This window comes from Leptinotarsa decemlineata, unplaced genomic scaffold (genome assembly GCF_025532065.1).
Source record: "Leptinotarsa decemlineata unplaced genomic scaffold, Ldec_3_MD MMD2_tig00026314_RagTag_RagTag, whole genome shotgun sequence".
NCBI lineage: Eukaryota > Metazoa > Arthropoda > Insecta > Coleoptera > Chrysomelidae > Leptinotarsa > Leptinotarsa decemlineata.
In genome coordinates, this window is record NW_027412684.1 from 2781127 (window position 1) to 2802273 (window position 21147).

Sequence of the window (21147 nt, forward strand, 5' to 3'; positions counted from 1 at the left end):
ATATTTCACGATGAGTAACTGTCGTATCTACTCTTTGTTTTCGATTGGAAGCAATAAATCATATGATTCGCTACCTGTTAGAAGTGAAAAAATGTAATTCTCCAACACGCGAGAGTTTTAATAATTTGACTGCCCAGACGGCTATTGTTGTCGAATTGGGAATGCCCACTAATCGGTTTTCGGAAGGTTGATTTTTTGTGAAGATGAATGGAATGGACCGTTTCAGGCTACTAAGGACAAAAGAAACACTCGAGAGACGAGATTATAATAAACCACACACGCGAGTTGTAAGTGCTCCATAGATGATTGGACTTCTTTTTCGTCTTGTTGGAATTACACCATGTACTTGAATTACATTATGTAATTGCGGGATCATTCGAGCGTTCATAACCTTGAATTTGATTCTTTCCTGTTTAAAAAAGACACCATGTAGCCTCTACTGTAGAAATTAAATTTTCACAAGTGAATAAGAAGTTCGAAGATACACAAAATAATCGCTTAGAAGTTATTCTTTGTGAAAGATCCAGATCCGTATTGGAAAAATGACTTTGATGGCAGGAAATGCCATATTGAAAATGTATTGCGATGATTTCTGTAATAAACTTTAGGCGATTTTCACCTTCTACAATTTGGAAACCCGGAATCAATGCTGGTGTAGAACGGGCAACTTCTAGTTCACCCCGATAAGTTACGTGAATTCAATATATTTTTCAAAAAAAACTACTGTCTGACAATTTTTCGTATGAAAAATATATGAGACATCAATAGGTACAGATAAACTGAGCTTTTGTCTTTGTGAAAAATACGAGGCCTCTTTAAAAAGTAAGGTACGTAAATTCGATTCACGTTTTTTAAAATTTCTTCATGTAGGTACAGTCGTCTCGAACATATGTTCACTATTTCAGCTGTTAAGCATGTTTAGTTTGTTGTTGAGAGGCATAAAAGTTAGAAGTGTTTCGCGTGTTCGGCGATTTTCTGCTATCAAAAAAAAATGGATCAAAGAATTGTTGTAGAAGATGGAATTAGCTGCTCAAAAAAACCTGAAATGTTGACAGTGGCATACGAGTCATAAAAATGTTTACAAGTGGTACAACTTTTCAGAGAAGGTCGAGAAGACGCGAATAACAACGCTCGTCTTGGACTCCTTAGCACATCAACAACGGATGAAAATGTTGAGAAAGTGGATGCTGAGGATATCGATTGGCTCGTGCCATGCAATTTTTTTGTACATTCTAGACATGAAGCGTGTGGCAATGAAGTTCGTCCCAAAATTGCGAAATTTTGACAAAAAAAACGACGCATGACCATCGCTCAGAAATTGTTGAATGACGTCAACGGCCATCCAGATTTGGTGACTGGTGACGAACCATAGGTAAATGGTTATGACATCGAAATAATAATAATATATTCATTGCCATGTGTTTCCTATGAAACATCAGCAACGTCAAATACAAAATTACAATTTAAAAACACACATATAAATAAATAAGTGAATACTCAAAATCACATCAAAATTACAAGTAAAATGTAAAAATATATATCAAAAATGTAAAAATATATATCATCACTTAGAGTACGTTCATTTGTGGCTGTTACAAAAATAGAAGAAAGTATGCATATACAACTCATACGTTACAAATAGGTGAATAAATGTCATTAGGTACGATGACATAAGCAGATCAAGCTTATTCCGTGACATTAAAAATCGTAATTTATGAATGAATTGTGTGTATTTTTTATAATATCATCCAATTTGGTACTGAAGAGCCTTAGTCTTACGGCGAAACATCGATGTCTACCAGTGACGATGTAAATGCAATTTGTTACCATTCATTCAAAGTAGAACTGATTTTTATTTCACAACGAATGTTTGAAATACAAACTGAGTAGAGAAAAGTATCTTCTGTATAATTCAGTGTTCATATAGAAGTATTTGTTTCGAAAGAATTTTTTTCTTTCGTGTAATTCAATGTTTATATAGAAGTAGCTGTTTCAGGAGGACTTTCTTTCAGTTTGTGTCTGAAAGTTACCACTTTTTTTTTCTTTCCCAAAAATTATTCACTTCTAAAAATATAACCCCTTCAATTCATACGGTACACTTTATAAACATTGTAAAATTCATCAAGTGAATATAGGGGATTTTCAGTCAGATATTCCTTCAAAGTTCGTTTGAAGGTACACACGCCAAGTTCCATCAAACGTCAAGGTTTTGGTCAGTTTTCTTCGATTAGCGTGGCGAAGTGCATCAGGAGTTCTTGCCACGGTCAATAAGTTATGCATCGCTTGCGAGAAGCAATACGAAGAAAACGTTTGTTAGCCAAAAGCAACACCGTAATCATGCACCCTTTGATTTTTTCTTGATTTAGGAGATAAACACGGAGTCGCTAAGAGTGCTCAAGGACATAACAAAAAGTGCATATCCGAATTGCTTCGAAAATTGAAAAAAATGCTGGCAGAAATGTATTGTATCTGAGAGGCCCACTTCGAAGGGGACAAAATAGAAATTGATGAATAAGTAATTATTTTTTGAGAAAAATGAAAATTCACCTTATTTTTTATCATACCTTATATATTGAATTCACGCAGTAGTTTATCGGGGTGAACAGGAAGTTTGCGCTTTCTACATCTGTATAAAGTTCTCCATAACAATTTTTTTTCAAATTGTGAAAAGTGACAATACTTTTTTAATAATGCATTGGTGTTCTGGGCTTCATAAATTACAACAAAATACCTAAATACATGTATTATTGCCTACTTACCTATTCATTACGTTTTGAAGATTTGATATAATGATTTCAACAAGGAGAATGTGATGGTCTTCTTGATCATCATGTTCATTTTAGTTGATTCTTTCCCTACTACTTGAGGCCGTCTATTGCTTATTCTCCATATCTTCTTCATGATACCTATTGAAACAATTTTGTTTCCTGTACTAATTTGTACTGGTGCCTTGCTGAATGTTTGTAATATTCTCCTGGACAAAATTTGGGTTTTACATGAATTATTTGCCTCCTGTGATCCAGTGCCTCATATTAGCATGAAATATGACGTGTTGCCTCTGTACTGTTTCTTTGTTTCTTTCAGCTATGATCTCCATCACAACCTTATTTATTTCAGGTATCCTCTCAATTGATAGTGTCCAGTGAGTACAGTTTCAATTTTTCAGAGCCAAGCGCGGGTAAGTGAAATGAAGTTATCCTCCGTTACAGTGAATTCCAGCTCCCGTCTCATGTTCGGTTTTCGACCTGTTTATATACCACGGTGTTATGTGGTTCGAAAACCTGTGTGATGTTGGTTCCTTCACATATTCTAAGATTTCCGTTTTGCCCGATTCCATAAAACTTGACGAATTTGACTGAATATATATAAAGGGAAAAGTATCAAGATTGTCTCCAATGCAGCTGTTGGCATGGTTTCAATTGTTCAATCGATTCCCAAATGTACCAGTCGTCCATTTTGCTTATTTCGCTACTAGTTACTAGTTACAGCTGATTAACGGAAAAACAGATTTTTTTTAAGTTCTAGTTGTCGCTTGATTCATCGTTGACTATGAGTACATAGATTCCTATGTTTTACCACCTAGGTGTAGAACCAATACATTTTACCTGGTTCCAGCTTCCTTTCCGTGAGTACGTCTGACCAGCCTCTGCATTTATTTTTACTATTTCCAGTTATTGGTTTTAGATCAGCCTGGGATCTGTTATCACTCACAGATATTTGACCTCCCTCAATAGGTGTAGCTCTTCATCTCGATATTTTGAAGATCCTAATATCTGTTTCGGACCTCTTGGTATTTCTTCATCCGTCTATAATCGTAATACGATATCCAGGGCTTCCTCTATACAGTCCACCAATATATTATTATATTTGCCCTTTCGATTGACCTACCACATATTGGTTTCAATGCATTGGTCTGAGAGGCCTAGTGCTACGCCACTGATATGTCTGTCAATTAGTTTTTAATGCAAATATTAATTGGTTTCAATACCTCCGCCGAGTTCTGCAAGATTTTCCCAGGTTTCGGAATGATGAATATATATTCCGTAGCCAAATTTGCTCTGAGGATTACACTCAGTTTTTCAAGTATAAGCTTGGGTTTTTTTGCAGCAATACTGGATGAATGTCATCTGGTCGCGGCAACCCAAAGGGTTGGATTGAGTTTAGGGGCCTTTTACGATCCATCAAAATAATTTTTATGAAAATAAAAGAGGTTTATTTTGTGATACTACAATGAGAGAGTAACGGGGTAAGCTGTTGGATGTTTTTAATGTATCACATCGATACTATCTATAATTAAGGGGTGGATAAGAAATGAAAAATGAACCATTGTAACACCAGGGCTGAAGAGTCCCGGGCATGAGAAAGAAAACGCATTGTTTTTTGTTCAAAATTGAATTTATTCATTAACGTTATCTCCCAAAGTCACACAATTATTCTAGCGCCCCTCTAAAATTTTAATACCACGAACAATTTATCTTTTGCCCCAAAAGAGGCCTCAGTTTCAGTAATAATCTCTTCATTTGAGCGAAATTTCTTACCGGTGAGCATTAATTTGAGGTCTGCGAACAGTCAGAAGTCGCTGAGAGCCAAATCTGGCGAATACGGTGGTTGTGGGAACAACTCTAAGTTCAATTTATGTAGTTTTGCCATTGTTTTGATTGACTTTTGACACGGTGCGTTGCCTAGATAAAACAACCTTTTTTTTCTTTGCAATATGCGGTCGTTTTTCGCAATTCAAACGCTCCAATACCGCTCCCTGGACTTCTTCTTTTCCTCTCGGGAATGTATAGATGGGGTCAAAATATCACCAGTACTTCATATAACTTTTTTTCCTAAAATCCTTCGTTACCAAGTAACGGGCCCTCGAAGTTACAAAATGAAAAATGTTTTTCTTTGATAACTTTTCAAGTGAATATTCAAAATTATCCAAATTTTGGTAATTGACTAAACAAATGAATTAGTTTGATGAGCTTTCATGCAGGAGTCAGTTGTTTTGCTACAAAGTCAGGAACGGACTACCCCCGATGGTCCACACCCCAAAACTTTGAAATGACAGATATTTCTCAATATTTTTCAACAAATTAAGGTTACTTGGACAATTTTATGAATAAAAGTACTCGTGTGGAAAGTCAATCGGAGCAACGAGTCTTGATAAAAATGTAGTTTTACTCGACGACATCAAACCCGCTCGTCCACCATTATTTGAAATGAATAATTATCAAAGCAGAAATAATAATGATAACGTTAATTCAACAACATTTATCCTGAGATGTCTACCATTATTCGAAAATATTAGTTTTTGAGGAAAATGGAAATGATAGGTAAAATGTTCATAACGAATTTTTATAATGCAAACACGTTTAACTAACGAAACTCAAGAGCCTCAAGAGCAAACAGAAATGAAAAATCCGCTACAGAAACTGCTCGATATGACCACCTTCTCTCTCTATACATTTTCTTAGTCTGCGAAGACACCCTCTCTGTACTTGAAATAGCATTCCAGGGTCGTTTCGTATGGCTTCACAATGTAATGTTATTCTATTCAACAATGCATCTCTTGTGTGAATAGGTGTAGCGTAAACAAGGCTTTTTAGATGCCCCCACAGAAAGAAATCCTATGGATTTAAATCCGGATACCGTGATGGCCATGAATATGGCCCACCTCTACCAATCCATCTATTGTGGAAAATATGGTTCAGATGGTCACACACAATCAAACTAAAATGAGGAGGAGCGCCATCATGCATAAACCACATATCTCTTCGGGTTTGCAATGGAACATGTTCCAAAAGTCCATTCAAATCGTTCTGAATGAACTCCAAATAACGTTCTCCATTCAATCGGTCCTATAAGATGGTTTCCTATGATACCAGCCCAAACATTCACGTTGAATTTCCGTTGGTGTTTGGTTTGCAATATCCCATGGGGATTTTCTTCGGCCCATATATGGAGATTATGAGAGTTGATAACTCCATCTCTACTGAAACCTGCTTCATCAGAGAATAAAACTCGATTAATAAAAGTCATATCCTCTCTTTGCCTATCCATGAACCAATTGGCATATTCCAGTCGTGCTGGAAAATCTTGAGGTGTCATGGCATGTACCTTCTGGATGTGAAATGGGTGGAGCAGTTGTTCCCTAATTATTCTATGAATAGTGGACTTGGATGTATGGAACTGTTCTGATAGATTTCTGATGCTCATTGAAGGATCATCAGCGACGGCTTCCAAAATATTTTCCTCCAATACAACGGTACGTACAGTCCTAGGTGCGCCCTCACCACCTCGTTTTGGCAAAACTGTACCTACAATAATATCGAAATAAAACAACGTGCTCAAATTAATTATCAATTATTACATACCTGTCTCCCTCAAGCTGCGATCGACACGCTCGAATGTTTCTCTTGACGGTACCGTTCGATTGGGAAAATGATCGGAATACAGACGACGAGCTTCTGCAGCATTACAAAATGCTCGTCCATAAAATACATGCATATCTGCATATTCATTGAATGTAAACTGTTCGGCCATATCAAAAAAATTCAAAATATCCTATAGAATATTGACAATACAATGATAGTCATATGACAACGCACCACTCAACAAAACAAAATCGCATTCCAGTTTCTCATTTTTTATCAAAACTTTCTAAAAGGTTTTTTTGTCAACATCTGTGAAAGAAATGGAACATAATTATTCCCTGGATATTTTTCACCTGATCATGTGCAGCCGTTTTTGTAGTTCATTCGTTTGCTTTTTATTAGTATAGTAAATATTTTTTCCGATGTGCGTTTTTTCAGCTAAATTTAGATTCGTGTTAAAGAATTTCTCCCATAAAATTATAATTATCAGTGAAACTCCTCAACAGTTTAGCTGTGAAGAAGAATTTGAAACATTCGAATGTTGAGTTTCATGAGATTCAGATAACTGATCAACACGAAACGTGATTATTCCACACGTATTATGTACATACAAAATATGGAATGAAGTCGAAATTTCATAGTAGAGTAGCTTGTTAGTTTAAAAACACCACGAATCTACAGAACTTGATATTTCTTTTGAAAAAATATCTGCTATCACAATTGTGACTTAAACTTCCATATAGGTACTGTACTTTTTGTTTACGACTTCATTTTAGCATACTTTGTATTATTCCTGTTATAAATGTTGTTGAATTAACGTTATCATTATTATTTCTGCTTTGATAATTATTCATTTCAAATAATGGTGGACGAGCGGGTTTGATGTCGTCGAGTAGAACTACATTTTTATCAAGACTCGTTGCTCCGATCGACTTTCCACACGAGTACTTTTATTCATAAAATTGTCCAAGTAACCTTATTTTGTTGAAAAATATTGAAAAATATCTGTCATTTCAAAGTTTTGGGGTGTGGACCATCGGGGGTAGTCCGTTCCTGACTTTGTAGCAAAACAACTGACTCCTGCATGAAAGCTCATCGACGGAATTCATTTGTTTAGTCAATTACCAAAATTTGGATGATTTTGAATATTCACTTGAAAAGCTATCAAAGAAAAACATTTTTCATTTTGTAACTTCGAGGGCCCGTAACTTGGTTACGAAGACTTTTAGGAAAAAAAGTTATATGAAGTACTGGTGATATTTTGACCCCATCTATACATTCCCGAGAGGAAAAGAGGAAGTCCAGGGACACCCTGTATAATATTCATTGCTGATGGTTTTTCTCTTCTCAAGATGCTCGATGAATATAACACCAAGCACATCCCAATATACCGCGGCCATAACCCTTACAGCCGATGGTTGTGCTATCGGGCACTTTGAACGAGGTTCACGTCGTTGTGATGGATCCATGTTTTATCCACTCTCACATATCGACGCAAAAATTTTGGTTTGTTGTTCAAACCAGGCCAAACACTGCACAGAATCATCAAGACGTTCTTGTTTTTGGTTAATAGTGAGCCCGCGCGGCATCCACTTTGCACAGAGCTTTCTCATAGTCAAATGCTAATGCAATATATAGCTAACACATTCTTTTGATATATTTACAATATCAGTTAATGAAGAAAAGAGAATTGAAACTCTCTATGTTTTTTACCACTTTTATTTGTAACTAACGTTACTGCAGTTTCGTCCTATAAGGACATTTTCAAACTTATACATTAAACTAACAATGGTTGATCACATTAGCAGACAAAGGCAGTGAGAACAATCTAGCTAGCGAAATTGATATAATTACACAAATAGGTCATAATAATGGTTTCAACGCAGATACTATCCAGAAGTTAGCCAGAAAACAAAGCCGTAAATTCACTTACAGATTAATATACCCTCAGGTCAAATAACCAGAAATCAAAAAATGGGTAACTCTAACATATTTTGGAAAATGAACAGAGATAGTTGCGGGTTTCTTCAGAAGAAACAATGTGGAGGTTGCATTCGAACCACATGCCAGGTTATCTGATTTCCTTTTCAATGCAAATGATAAAGTGGACAAGTTGGAGAAATCTGGAGTTTACAAGCGTAAGTGTCCGGAGTCTAATAGTGTTTATGTGAGACAATGTGGTCGAAATTTCCAAAAACATGAAAGGTTCTTCAGATTGAAAAAAAATTATTCGACGTTTCCAAACCATTCCTTGGCATGCAACCACAAGTTTCGAAATCTAAACGATACGGAAATTCTGCACTATGAAAGGAAGGGTTGCAAACTCAATTATTCAAAATCCTAGGAAATTTACAAGCATAAACATTGCGGGTGCAACCTATCAAATGATCAAATCGATTTAGTTTACTCACCGGCTTTCAAATTAGCATATCCGCATTGTAACTAGTAAAAAAAATTCAGGTACTCAATCAAGCCAAGTACCTTTATTATCACCTACAGGGGAGCTATAGAAGGGCAAATGTAATCAACCATTGTTAGTTTAATGTATAAGTTTGAAAATGTAGTTATAGGACGAATCTGCAGAAACGTTAGTTACAAAAAAAGTAGTACAAAACAGAAAGTTTCAATTCTCTTTTCTTCATTATGATCTCCTACCATGTAGTAACGGCACATCCATCAGTTTAATATCAGTTAACTAACACAGTTTTCGATCATTCAAAACGATTTTGGGAATTTATTTTATGTTTTCTGGTGTTACTGCCTCATTTGGACGTCCACTGCGTTCTGCATCATCGGTGTCTCTACGACCAAGTTTGAAGTCAACAAACCAATGTTTAATTGTTGTTTCTGATGGAGCGGTGTCCTTATAACACCAAGCCATTGCTTCTCTTGAACAGTATTTTTTACCATCAAAAAGCAGTGCTTTTACCATCAAAAAGCAAACACGAAATTGTGTTTGATCCATCGCTTTGGAAATAACTAAAGTAGTGTCACTCTTAGCACAATAACTGCGAAAAAAATATCGCATTCTTATTTTTTGATTTACTGACTCTGCACACCTACCATTTTTCAATATGATTTACCGGTTTAGTGTTTGTTTATTAAACTGCCTGAAGGGGTGAAAATAGGGTGGAAATATTTGAAAAAATTGTAACAAGAAAAATCGACTTTGTACATTTACAAAATTGAGATATGTTATTCCTGATGATCTATTCGAAAAGAAAAACTACACGTTATAGTTTTCCAGGCCGTCTGAGGGTGTGAAAATGGGGTGAAAATATAAAAAAAATTCTTAACATGAAAAACTGACTTTGTACACCTACAACATTGAGATATGTTATTTCTGATGATCTACTCGACAGAAAAAACTTCACATCATAGTTTTCCAGGTCGTCTGAAGGGGTGAACATGGGGTGAAAATATCAAAAAAATTCTTAACATGAAAAATCGACTTTGTACACCTAGAAAATAGAGATATATTATCCTGAGGATCTATTCTACAGAAAAAACTTCACGTCATAGTTTTTCAGGCCGTCTGAGGGGGTGAACATGGAAAAATTGTATCTTCGAAAATTGAATGTGTACACCTACAAGTTTGAGATATGTTATCCATGATGCCATTGTGCCATTGTGGCAACGCTGAGAGTCTCTGATTCTTCTTGTGCAAGATCACGCAATTTCTTCTAGTATGTTAAATCAGTCCGAGTGAACTATTTCAAGTTACGAGTATAAATGAATTCCAGTGCCAGTGAACATATTTCACCGAAGTACGAATAAGACATCGCTTGAATCATTGTCATCAGTAACTAGGATTATTAAGGTGTACTTACCTAAAATAATATTATTCACTGAAATATATTGGTCGGTAGCCAGGCGGTTCGATGTGGGTGCTTTGTTCACTCACTCGAATTGACTGTCGTGTTGTTCTGTGGTTCAATCCCTAGTCTAAACGATCGATTTTCACTTGCTATTGTCCAACCCGTGTTAGGAATCACACGTTAAAAGGTAAGACCTCGTTAATCCTTAGTTCGCACAAGTTTCGACTTTTGAGGGTTGTCGTTCGTAGGGGTGCGACAGCTGGTTAACGGAATACAGATTTTAAAACAGACAGATTGAATAATTTCTGAATTAAGTTCATACCGTCGCGTACACCAGTTTAGAAATATTATTCATTATATCTATTATCCATAGATAGTTGGTAGGAAACATATTTGCGTAGATCCGTGGTGTGGAGTGCAATAGCAAAGAGGTCTTACAAAACGCAAGTAGCTTTATTCTCTATCGGTATCTTTGATGTCGTCGGCACGTATCTTTTACGTCTATATTTAGGTTTTTGTTAAAATGTCTGGCACAGTATTGCCAAACAGTCTAACGCTTTGTTTCTGTGATCGTTAATATAAAAATGAATGACAAATTAACTTGTAGGTGTAAACATTCAATTTTCGAAAATACGATTTTTTCAACTTTCCACCCCCATGTCCATCCCCTCAGACGGCCTGGAAAACTATAACGTGAAGTTTTTCATGTCGAATATATTATCAGGAATAACATATCTCAATTTTGTAGGTGTACAAAGTCGATTTTTCATGTTAAGAAATTTTTTGATATTTTTTCCCATGTTCACCCCTTCAGAAGGCCTGGAGAACTATGACGTGAAGTTTTTTCTGTCGAATAGATCATCAGGAATAACATATCTCGATTTTGTAGGTGAACAAAGTCGATTTTTCATGTCAAGATGTTTTTTGACATTTTCACCCCATGTTCACCACCTTAGACGGCCTGGTAAACTATAACGTGAAGTTTTTCTTGTCAAATAGATCATCAGGAATAACATATCTCAATTTTGTAGGTGTACAAAGTCGTTCTTTATTTTAAGACATTTTTTGATATTTCCACCCCATGTCCACCCCCTCAGACGGCCTGAAAAACTATAACGTGAAGTTTTTCTCGTCGAATATATCATCAGAAATAACATATCTCAAACTTGTAGGTGTACAAATTCAATTTTCGAACATACGATTTTTTCAACTTTTCACCCCATTTTCACCCCCTCAGACGGCCCCTCAAACTATAACGTGAAGTTTTATTGTCGAATAAATCACCATAAATATCATATCTCTATTTTGTAGGTGTACAAAGTCGATTTTTCTAGTTACGACTTTTTCAAATATTTCCACCCTATTTTCATCTCTTCAGACAATTCAATAAACAAGGACGTTTCTTTTTTCTACTGAACCAGTAAATGAGCGTATCATGTTGAAAAATGGTAGGTGTGCAGATTCGGTAAATGAAAAAATAAGAAAGCGATTTTTTTTCTCAGTGTACTTTGTGTTGTACTTTCTTAGTACTTACTGAAAAAGCGGTGAATGCAATAAGACTAGCACCATCTATGTGTTAGGCCCGAGACTTTTCAGCTCATGTAGTATTTCTGCAAACAGTTCACATTTCGAATACGCGAAGAAATACTGAAGTACTCCAAATTCTGGTAGACTTCTAACGAAAATATATAAGCTCAGAGCTGAAATTTTGCATATACACGTCAGTTTCGCGACAAGTTTTTATATCATTCAAATTGTGTAATAATATAAATTGCATAATATCAAAAACTATTTAGTTCTGATTATTCTAATTAGGATTTCATTGTGAAATAATCGACATTAGTCCTCCCAGTTTTTCCTGGAACTCACTGGAAAAGTACTTTGCGATAAAACCGAGGATAAAATATTTTAATTGTCTTTGATTGTAGCTCTGCTGCGTCATATATGTTTCATAATGATGTGCGTAAATGCTTCCTCGTCTAATCTGTAATTGTTTTGTTGCCGGATGGAGTATATTTACTGTGGGGAGGGAATGTTGTCACAACTTTATTGGTACTAAACTTAATTACTGTAAAGTTAATTCGCACCTCGTAAACGGTTTGGAAATTACAAGTAGATTATTTAAATTTTTCATGGTTATTTCCTTCGTCTAGACTAGACCAGAAATACATTGTTCCATTCATGTGATCTCTATAATACCAGGTATATAGCAAGATAATCTATATGTAATTGAATATAATTGGCCGATACTTGACGAAAATCCATATTAAAACTAATCAATACAGTTTATTGTATGATTTTCACTCTGAAGGGTTTTACAAAAACCTATCGTATAGCGAAACACGTATCGCGGTTTTTGTAAAACCCTTGAAAATGAAAATCATACAATAAACTGTATTAATTAGTTTCAATCTGTCTGTGTTTTATTCATTTCGAACTGTTATTAATCAGAAACTTTCCATCCTTAAAATCTTCCTGCTATGAAATACATAATACAAAATCTACAGAGAATTGTTCATAGTAATGAGCCATCAAAATGAAGAAATCTATATGACTTTGGGTATCAAAGTTTCGGTGTAGGAGCTGCTGCTATTTTTGAAAGCCATGAATTGTTTTTTCACAATACCACTGTCGTATTGCTTCTCGTAAGCGGCGCATAACTTTAAGATAATATTTGTTTGCAAGTGGTTAACAATATTTCATCACAGTAAAAATCAACCAGTAAGTCCACTCCCACTACTTTCATTCATAAATTCAAAAAGTTCTCGCTGACCTCGAAACGAAGTGCGGAGCCAATTTTTTTTTTACTATTGGCGTGCGCTAATATAAAAACTAAATTTAAGGATATTATAGAAGATTTTGTGGTATACATTTTCAAGACTATCGAGACGTTGGCATTGAATAACTGGCTTGCAAATTTAACTTTCGTTTTCACGAAGTTAGTGGGAAAGACATGAGAATCTGTTAGTTTTGGAGCCCCACGAATTGGATACTTTTTTCTTCTGTATAAAATTTAATTATGTAATCCCATGTAATAGTTTCATTACATAATATAAAATTATACTTCATTAGCATATTTCTCAAAGCTTTAATAAGATGAGGTATATCTAAAATATTTATCCCGATAATCCATTTTTTTATGTGAATGACCAACACATTTTTTTATGTTTGATATACCTCAAGCAGTGGGAGTGGACTTACTGGTTGATTTTTACTGTGATATAAGCATACATAGGGACAGACAGCGGAAAGCGACTTTGTTTTATACTATGTGGTGGTCCACTTCTTTCAGTTTCATTACCTCTTATAAGTATCCAGCTTGCACCATGTAGATATTTTTATCATTCCCGGAATTGTCATTCAATGAAACACATTATACGGAATTGAAGAATCACGTTCGACAGAATCAGATATCTTAGTATTCCTTGAAAATAATCCTCCACCCCATACGTATCTACAAAGAATTATGAAATTAACTTCCGGAAGTAGCAGGTACCTGTTTTGTCAGGCATATAGTAGGTACATACATAACTTCTTGTGTGTTTACACCAAGAGAATAGTTCATGTCTGACAACAATGAACCTCAACTTATTATAATTCAGCTGAAAGGGCGATGCAGGATGTGCATGATAAGATTTACATTGGAGACATAAAATGATAAGATTTACGATCATTCTCTTGAATTCCGCTGGGGATAATCAATTATATATTTTTATTTTCCCAGCGAGTACCATGGTTGACTGTATTTCACTCAGTATTTTATGAGCAGTCAATAGTGGTGGTATTTAGCTCTCGTGCAAAGTAATAAACTTTGAATTATAAAAAAATTGCATCGTGGAATGTTCAACAATTTAATGTACTGTTTTCTCTTCTTTACCTCGCAATGATATTTCATTCAGAATGTCAAGTATGCCGTTTTCGATGATTAGACCGATATTTCAAAATAGGATTTGAATTGGATATTTAGAAATTCAAAGAGACTCATTTTATGATTTTTCAGTAGGAGATATTTTTATTTTTGATAAAAAGTTAATTATTCCCTGATCATTACTTTTTAATTTAAACAATTGACAATAAGATTAATTTTGAGTATTACTTGTTTGAATCAGAAAAAACCTCAGATATTAAGAATATTATTTGAACTTATATATTTTATCCCATTTTGAAAACCTAACTTTTGCTGGTACCAGATGTCCTGTATCCATATCGGAGAAATTTGAAAAAGTTCATTGAATGAGCACAGAGAAGTAAAAAGCGAAAATCTTTTTTCCCAAAACTTTATCTCACCTGAAAATGTACATTTTTCAATTTGAACAGAAAATCGCGTTTTTTACTTATTCAAACAACACCTTTATTGTTATTCTTTCAATTAACAGTTTACAAAATCGCGGCAAATGTTTCACACGCAAATAAACCTAGTTTGGCATATTGTGCAAATTACCACACGAAAAGAAATGGGACAAAAACTTTTTCTATCTGTTGGAATTATCACGAACAACTGTGATGCTGTGAAACATATGCTGGCTTGTTTTTACCGTTACGTACGCGGTAGTGCACTAATTAGCGCTGTATTTTGAGAATGTAATAAGCGTGATGCGATCTGACCGGATGGCATAAATGATTATTTGCTTATATTTGTGATGACTGCTATCGGGTCTGGTTGATTCAATTTTTGTGCTCTGCTTGATACGGGATTTCTGGTTTTCTTACGATTATGGGAAAAGCTTTCTTGGAGGAAGGAAAAGGTAACGGTATGTTCGGCGATGGATCTAGTTTAGGATATGTTTTAAAAAAAAATACCTACTTATTTATACCAAACTTTGGCGATATTTTTATTTCAATATAGATTATTGCAGTCTGGTTCTCAAGACGAAAAATTCTGATCGAAGTTTCAATTCACTAGGTATGCTTTCGTTGTTGTTTTTTGGAAACTGCATGTGAACATAAAAAACCGGTTGAAAACCTATGAATTTTTCACTTCCTATAATAATGATAATAATAATAATAATATGGTGGTTGTTCTGATTATTGGAGTCATTGGTGGAATGATGTCTTAAAATCATACCGGCTTGCCGCACTAAGGCAGAAATCTTAGCGGCACAGATGCAGAAGGCTGTCATTCTAGGCTCACTGGGCTTGCCCAGGGCACATGATTCTCGGACCCAATGATCACTTACCCCACGGTGTGGGGTAATATTTAGCGAAATTAATGTTTTCAACAAACCATTTTTTCTGGAAAGCAACTATACCTATCAATGATTGAATTATTCAAATAACATGTATAGCGAAACACGTGTTATGGTTTTGTTAACTGTGAACATCTCACAATAAAGTGTTATTTGAATAAGTTGAGTTGAGTTTCATCAATCATAGGCCAACTCTTATCTTAGAAACATGGTATGTGTTTGTACGATGTTCCAAACCAAACTAAATGTAATAGTAATCATTATTATGTAGCAAGAAAATAAATTAGGGATAATTGAAAAAAAATCATTGTTGCTTTTACAGTTTTTATTTCAATAGTTCAACAGTTCAAAGTATTGATATTAAATTTTTTTCAACAGATAATTTTATATTTTTTGTACCTTTGAAAATGGACTTGATTTTGTATAACTTCAAAAATGTTTTATCTGAACGTACAAATCACTATTCAACAATTGAAACGTAAAAAAAATGTAAAAATATCAACATAATTATACACTTAACCCCATCATTTTATTCAGAGATAAAAACCAGAACATTCCTTTACATCTTAATACAATGGGTTCTTTAAAGAGTAAATTGGAACAATAACAACAACCAGGCCGAATAATTAACAGTAATAAATCAAATGAAAGAAAAAAACTTGGAGAACACTTATAGTTAATTTGAACGTAACTAACAAAGGGTAAGTTGGATCCAATGAACATTTGATAAGTTGTTATGTAACCTATGCAATTTTCAGTTTTGTCTGCAGATGTAAGTTTTCACCTGAACAGTTTATCTGAAAACTTATAAATGTCGGTTGAAACCGTTCGTCTATAGCCCGATCTAGAGGGAAGGTAGGTCAAAGTGAATGGGTCTATTCTACTAAAAAGTGCAACTTGCGAGGTTTTATTGTTGTTCAAACCTAATTTTTCAGCGAAGTCGATTACTTATTTGGTGAGTGGACTTTCTGATCAGCTGACAACAGAGGGTCAAGAACAGAGTATGTGCTTTACTACCACAGCCCGAAGAGCCTGAATAAAAAATGCAAAAATAGTGTTATGTTATGGCTAACATATAAGAATGGGAAAGAAAGTTTTTGGCTTTCTACTACACCATCTTGATACAAAAAAAGAAGGATGAGGGAGTCTTCCAAAGAAAGGAAGGAAGTAACTCTATACATGGATGTGTAGACCATGCAAAGAAGTAACTTTCAGACACAAACTGAAAGAAAGTCCTCCTGAAACAACTACTTTCATATAAACATTGAATTATACGAAAGAAAAAATTCTTTCGAAACAAATACTTCTATATGAACACTGAATTATACAGAAGATACTTTTCTCTATTCAGTTTGTATTTCAAACATTCGTTGTGGAATAAAAATCAGATATCATTCACATGAGTTCTACTTTAAATGAATGGTAACAAATTGCACTTACATAGAATACTGCCATCCTCACTGGTATACACCGATGTTTCGCCTTAAGACACTTGCCCTAAGGCTCTTCAGTACCAAATTGGACAACATTATAGAAAATACACATACTTCATTCATGAATTACGATTTTTAATGTCACGGAATAAGCTTGATCTGCTTATGTCATCGATGACATCCTAATGACATTCATTCACCTATTTGATTTAATCCCAGCCAAGAGGAATCTTATTTGAATTGAAGGGGTTATATTTTTCAGGAGTGAATAATTTTTTGGGAAAGAATGTTTTTGGCTTTCTACTACTCCATCTTGATACAAAAAAAGAAGGATGAGGGAGTCTTCCAAAGTAAGGAAGGACGTAACTCTATACATGGATGTGTAGATCATGCAAAGAAGTAACTTTCAGACACAAAAAGAAAGCCAAAAACGTTCTTTCCCAAAAAGTATTCACTCCTAAAAAATATAACCCCTTCAATTCAAATAAGAATGTTATTATTGATTATGATTGATTGTGATGAATCGTCGAACTGTAAGACTATTTAAGTCAGTTGGCGAAATAGTTCATAAGCGAGAAAGCGATAGTGAAATAGTGAAAGAAGTGCGATAATAAAGTATAATTGAAGTACCGAGTTCAGCGTACCTCTTACTCATTGAGAGCCTAGTCTTAGTCTTGACTTGATGATAGTGGATCATGCAGAATAACATCCAGATATGATTGTGGGAACACAACCGATTTCATATCACGTGGTGACTCATATCATAAAAATACCCAGTATGAAATGAATCTAATTATATTAACATATAAAATAGATAAAAAAGTAGAGTATTCGCATATTCAAAATATGTTAAACTTAAATAATAATTATCATATTTTATAATGAATTACCAAATTGATAACCGTTCGAGTTCCTAAGATGTCTCCAACTAAAATATAATGAAGGCTGGAATAATGTATGGATACCTTTTTTATGTCGCGGTTCCTGGTAATTATGATGTAATATAAAATATGAAAAGCTTATAAACTAATTTCATTGTCATCTTTATGTCCGGATTCAGTTCAAAAAATAAATAAATGTCGCCATTATGCAAATTGAATTCATTGGTTATTCATACATGGAAATGTTTTCTTCAGAGTGATTCATTGGATTAGTGTGAATTTCAAGGGCTTTCTCCGTAATTTATTTTCCTTATTTCATTATTGATAGTCAGGTTTTAAATGCTTACTGTGAGAGTTTCTTGTACTAACAGTATTAAAAGAGATTTACTTTTCCATCAGTATTGTTGAAGGCTAGGTCAAAAGTGAGTGAGCCACTGCAACCCGCAATGGTTTATTGTGGCTCACACCTATTCAAACTCGACCAAATAAACCCAGCTTCTTGACGAAGTCGAATAGTTTATATGGTGAGTGATCTTTCAGGTCAGATGGTAGACGTATGGTTCTACCAAACTCTGAAAACCTGATTTGGTCCGCAGCGGGGCAGGCACAAAATATATGCTCTGCTGTTCCATCATTTCCCAAACAGAGGTGACATATGATGATTCAGACTACAGTGACCTGTGAGGAGGCCTGTTAGACATCGTAGTTCATCCCTACTGTAGTCCAACAACTGTTTGGTTCCAAGCTTCGAAGGGTGAATGAACGCCTTGGAGTGAGCCAACCCTGGAACATTTTGCCAGAAGTCTTTGAATTTTCTTGCCATTCAGGTGTTCAATGTTTGTTTGACAAACCTAAAGCAATGTTAGTGACAGGTTCTGATCCGATGAAGCTACTTGCAGCACCCTCCTTGACAAGGACGTCAGCAGCCTCATTGCCTTCCAGGCCAGTGTAGCCAGGAATCCAGACCAGAGGCAATTTGTTAAGTCTTCCTGTCGAGGAGAGTCGTTGATATCTCTGTCGTGGGTCTGCAACTGAAAACACCTGCATCAGAGCCTGAAGATGTGTTTGATCCATCTGTTAACCAACAACTATCTGCCCTTAATATTTCCTTCTCCCGGAGGATCCATTCCTCTCTATTTGGGAAAATTACTGTACAAGGCAGTTCGTAGTTGACAGTTGGTGGCCTAATGTCACAGGTTATTCCCAGAAGGCTGTGATTTCTAGTGTCAGCCAGCAGTCTAGTGTACTCTGCATTAGATTGCTTTGTGCAATTGGCGATGTGCACAAGTCCATATGCAGTCCCTCTAGTATCTCTCTCCAGATGATCGTGGAGAGTAGGCAGTTCTAAAAAAATATCCATGGCCGCTGACGGTGTGGTACTGAGGGCACCATAGATAGCCTGTCTCTGTAGGCCCACAAGTGATCATGGGTCTGACAATCATCACATATATCCAACGGATTTGTTCGGGACCTAAGTCCCAAGTTTTACCACACATCCTTTAACATGATTATAGGACAGTCTGGATTTGTGTAAGATTTTTTCCAAATGAGTGTTCTAGGTGAGTTTTTTATCAAGAACAATGCCAAGATATTTCACCTCCGTTCCAAATGGAATAATTTCGCCATCGAGGAAAAGTGGCGTTGAATCATCCCTTCTGTTGAAGGGGATCATTATAGTTTTGCTGAGGTTGGCAGACATCTGCTTGAGGGATATTACAGACTATCCATCAGAAGCGACCACAGAAGGGGAGATAGTATCCCACCTTGAGGGCAGCCCCTGGTGACCATGAACCAACTGGCCTCGCCTTGAAGAGTCGTAGTTGCAGTTCTGTTTACCAGCATGTCATAGGTCTATCCAGTTATGGTCGATTCTATGCCTTTTCCAGCCAGAGTTGATCCTATAAATTTAGGTAGTGCATTGTCTCACTATCGAAATTGCAGTTACTAATAAATGTGGTAAAAAAACATAGAAAGTTTTATTTCTCATTTTTCATGATGAATGTGATGAATGTGAAGTTTTATTGAACTTTTTCTGTTCTTGGGTAGTTCTTTTTAAATGTTTCCTTGTTTACCAGAACTGCAAAATTAATTCACTATCGACCTATCTATTGTGGTTATATTCACGCTAGCGACATGAATTATAGAATTTCTGGTGTAGAATATATCGAAAACTATAACTGCTCCGAAACACCAAAGCTGTACCCACCAACCAAATTGGCTTCTTCATCTACTGAAGACGCCAATTTGGTTGATGAAACGCAAGTCGAAAAGCGGTTTGCAGCTCTGGTATTTTGAATTCGTTCATTTTGATTGTTTCTATGTTACATATTTTGTAGATTCAACTATTATCAGTAAAAACATGATAATATATTGTACACATTCTGTGTACCAACAATAATTTTTTAAATTTTGTTCAGAATATCCGAATAGAGTAAATTAACAATTCAGTCATATTATATTTTTCATTTGCAGTTGTTTTCTTTCTTCCTTTTTTTTTGAAGTTCATCACATTTTTTATTCATGACGGAGAAGTGTAATGCCAAAAAGTCATATTTATTTCAGATTTCAACATTACATCCTATCGTTAGGAACAGATGGATTTGAACCTCAACACTTCTCTGAAAGTAAAATTTCTTGAATTGAAAGGGTTATATATTTTTTTAGAGGTGACTAATTTTTGGGAAAGAATGTTTTTAACTGTCTAGTACTACTCCATCGTGATATCAAAAAATGTGGGAGTCTTACAAAGAAAGGAAGGAAGGAATCAATTTTAAAAGAAGTAACTCTATATATATATAGATGTGTAGATCATACAAAGAAGTATCTTTCAGACACGAACTGGAAAAAAAGCCCTCCTGAATCAGCTGCTTTCCTATTAAGATTGAATTACACGAAAGAAATATTCTTTTAAAACAAATACTTTTGTGTGAACACTGAATTATACAAAAAACACTTTTCTTTAGTCAGTTTGTATTCCAAACATTCGTTATGGAAACAAATCAGATATTATTCACAGGATTTCTACACAATATACAAAATGAAAGGTAAAAATTTAAATTATATGGAACACTGTCATCCTCACTGGTAGACATCGATGTTTCGCCTTAGGGCTCATCATTGTCAATCTGTATAACATTATAAGAAAAAACACAATTCATTCATAAATTACGATTTTTATGTCACGGAATAAATTTGATCTACTTATGTCATCGATGACATCGTAATAACATTAATTCACCTATTTGATTGAATCCCAGCCAAAAGGAATCTTGGGAAATTGAAGGAATTTTTTTTATTTTTAGGAGTGACTAATTTTTGGGAAAGAAAGTTTTTGGCTTTATTTATACCAAAAAGTGAACATTTTATTATTTTCAAATTTGATACAATACTGATACAATTCTAAACCGTGTTCAAGTTAGTTGCATTAAGAGGTACAACAGAGCTGAAAATATTATCAAGAATGTTTT

At 35.0% G+C, this 21147-nt stretch overlaps 1 protein-coding gene across 2 annotated transcripts in view; it reads left to right on the forward strand.

The window, feature by feature from the left end:
* The window catches only part of Prosap (SH3 and multiple ankyrin repeat domains prosap), a 271691-nt gene that overhangs the window by 11547 nt on the left and 238997 nt on the right, over window positions 1–21147 (forward strand). Inside the window, exon 2 of one of the 2 annotated variants that reach the window (XM_074181512.1) lies at window positions 3118–3142. The exons of the other annotated variant lie outside the window; for it this stretch is intronic. The gene's annotated coding sequence lies outside the window, so the exon portion shown is untranslated. The remainder of the gene's footprint in view (window positions 1–3117; window positions 3143–21147) is intronic. 2 annotated transcript variants of the gene reach the window in all.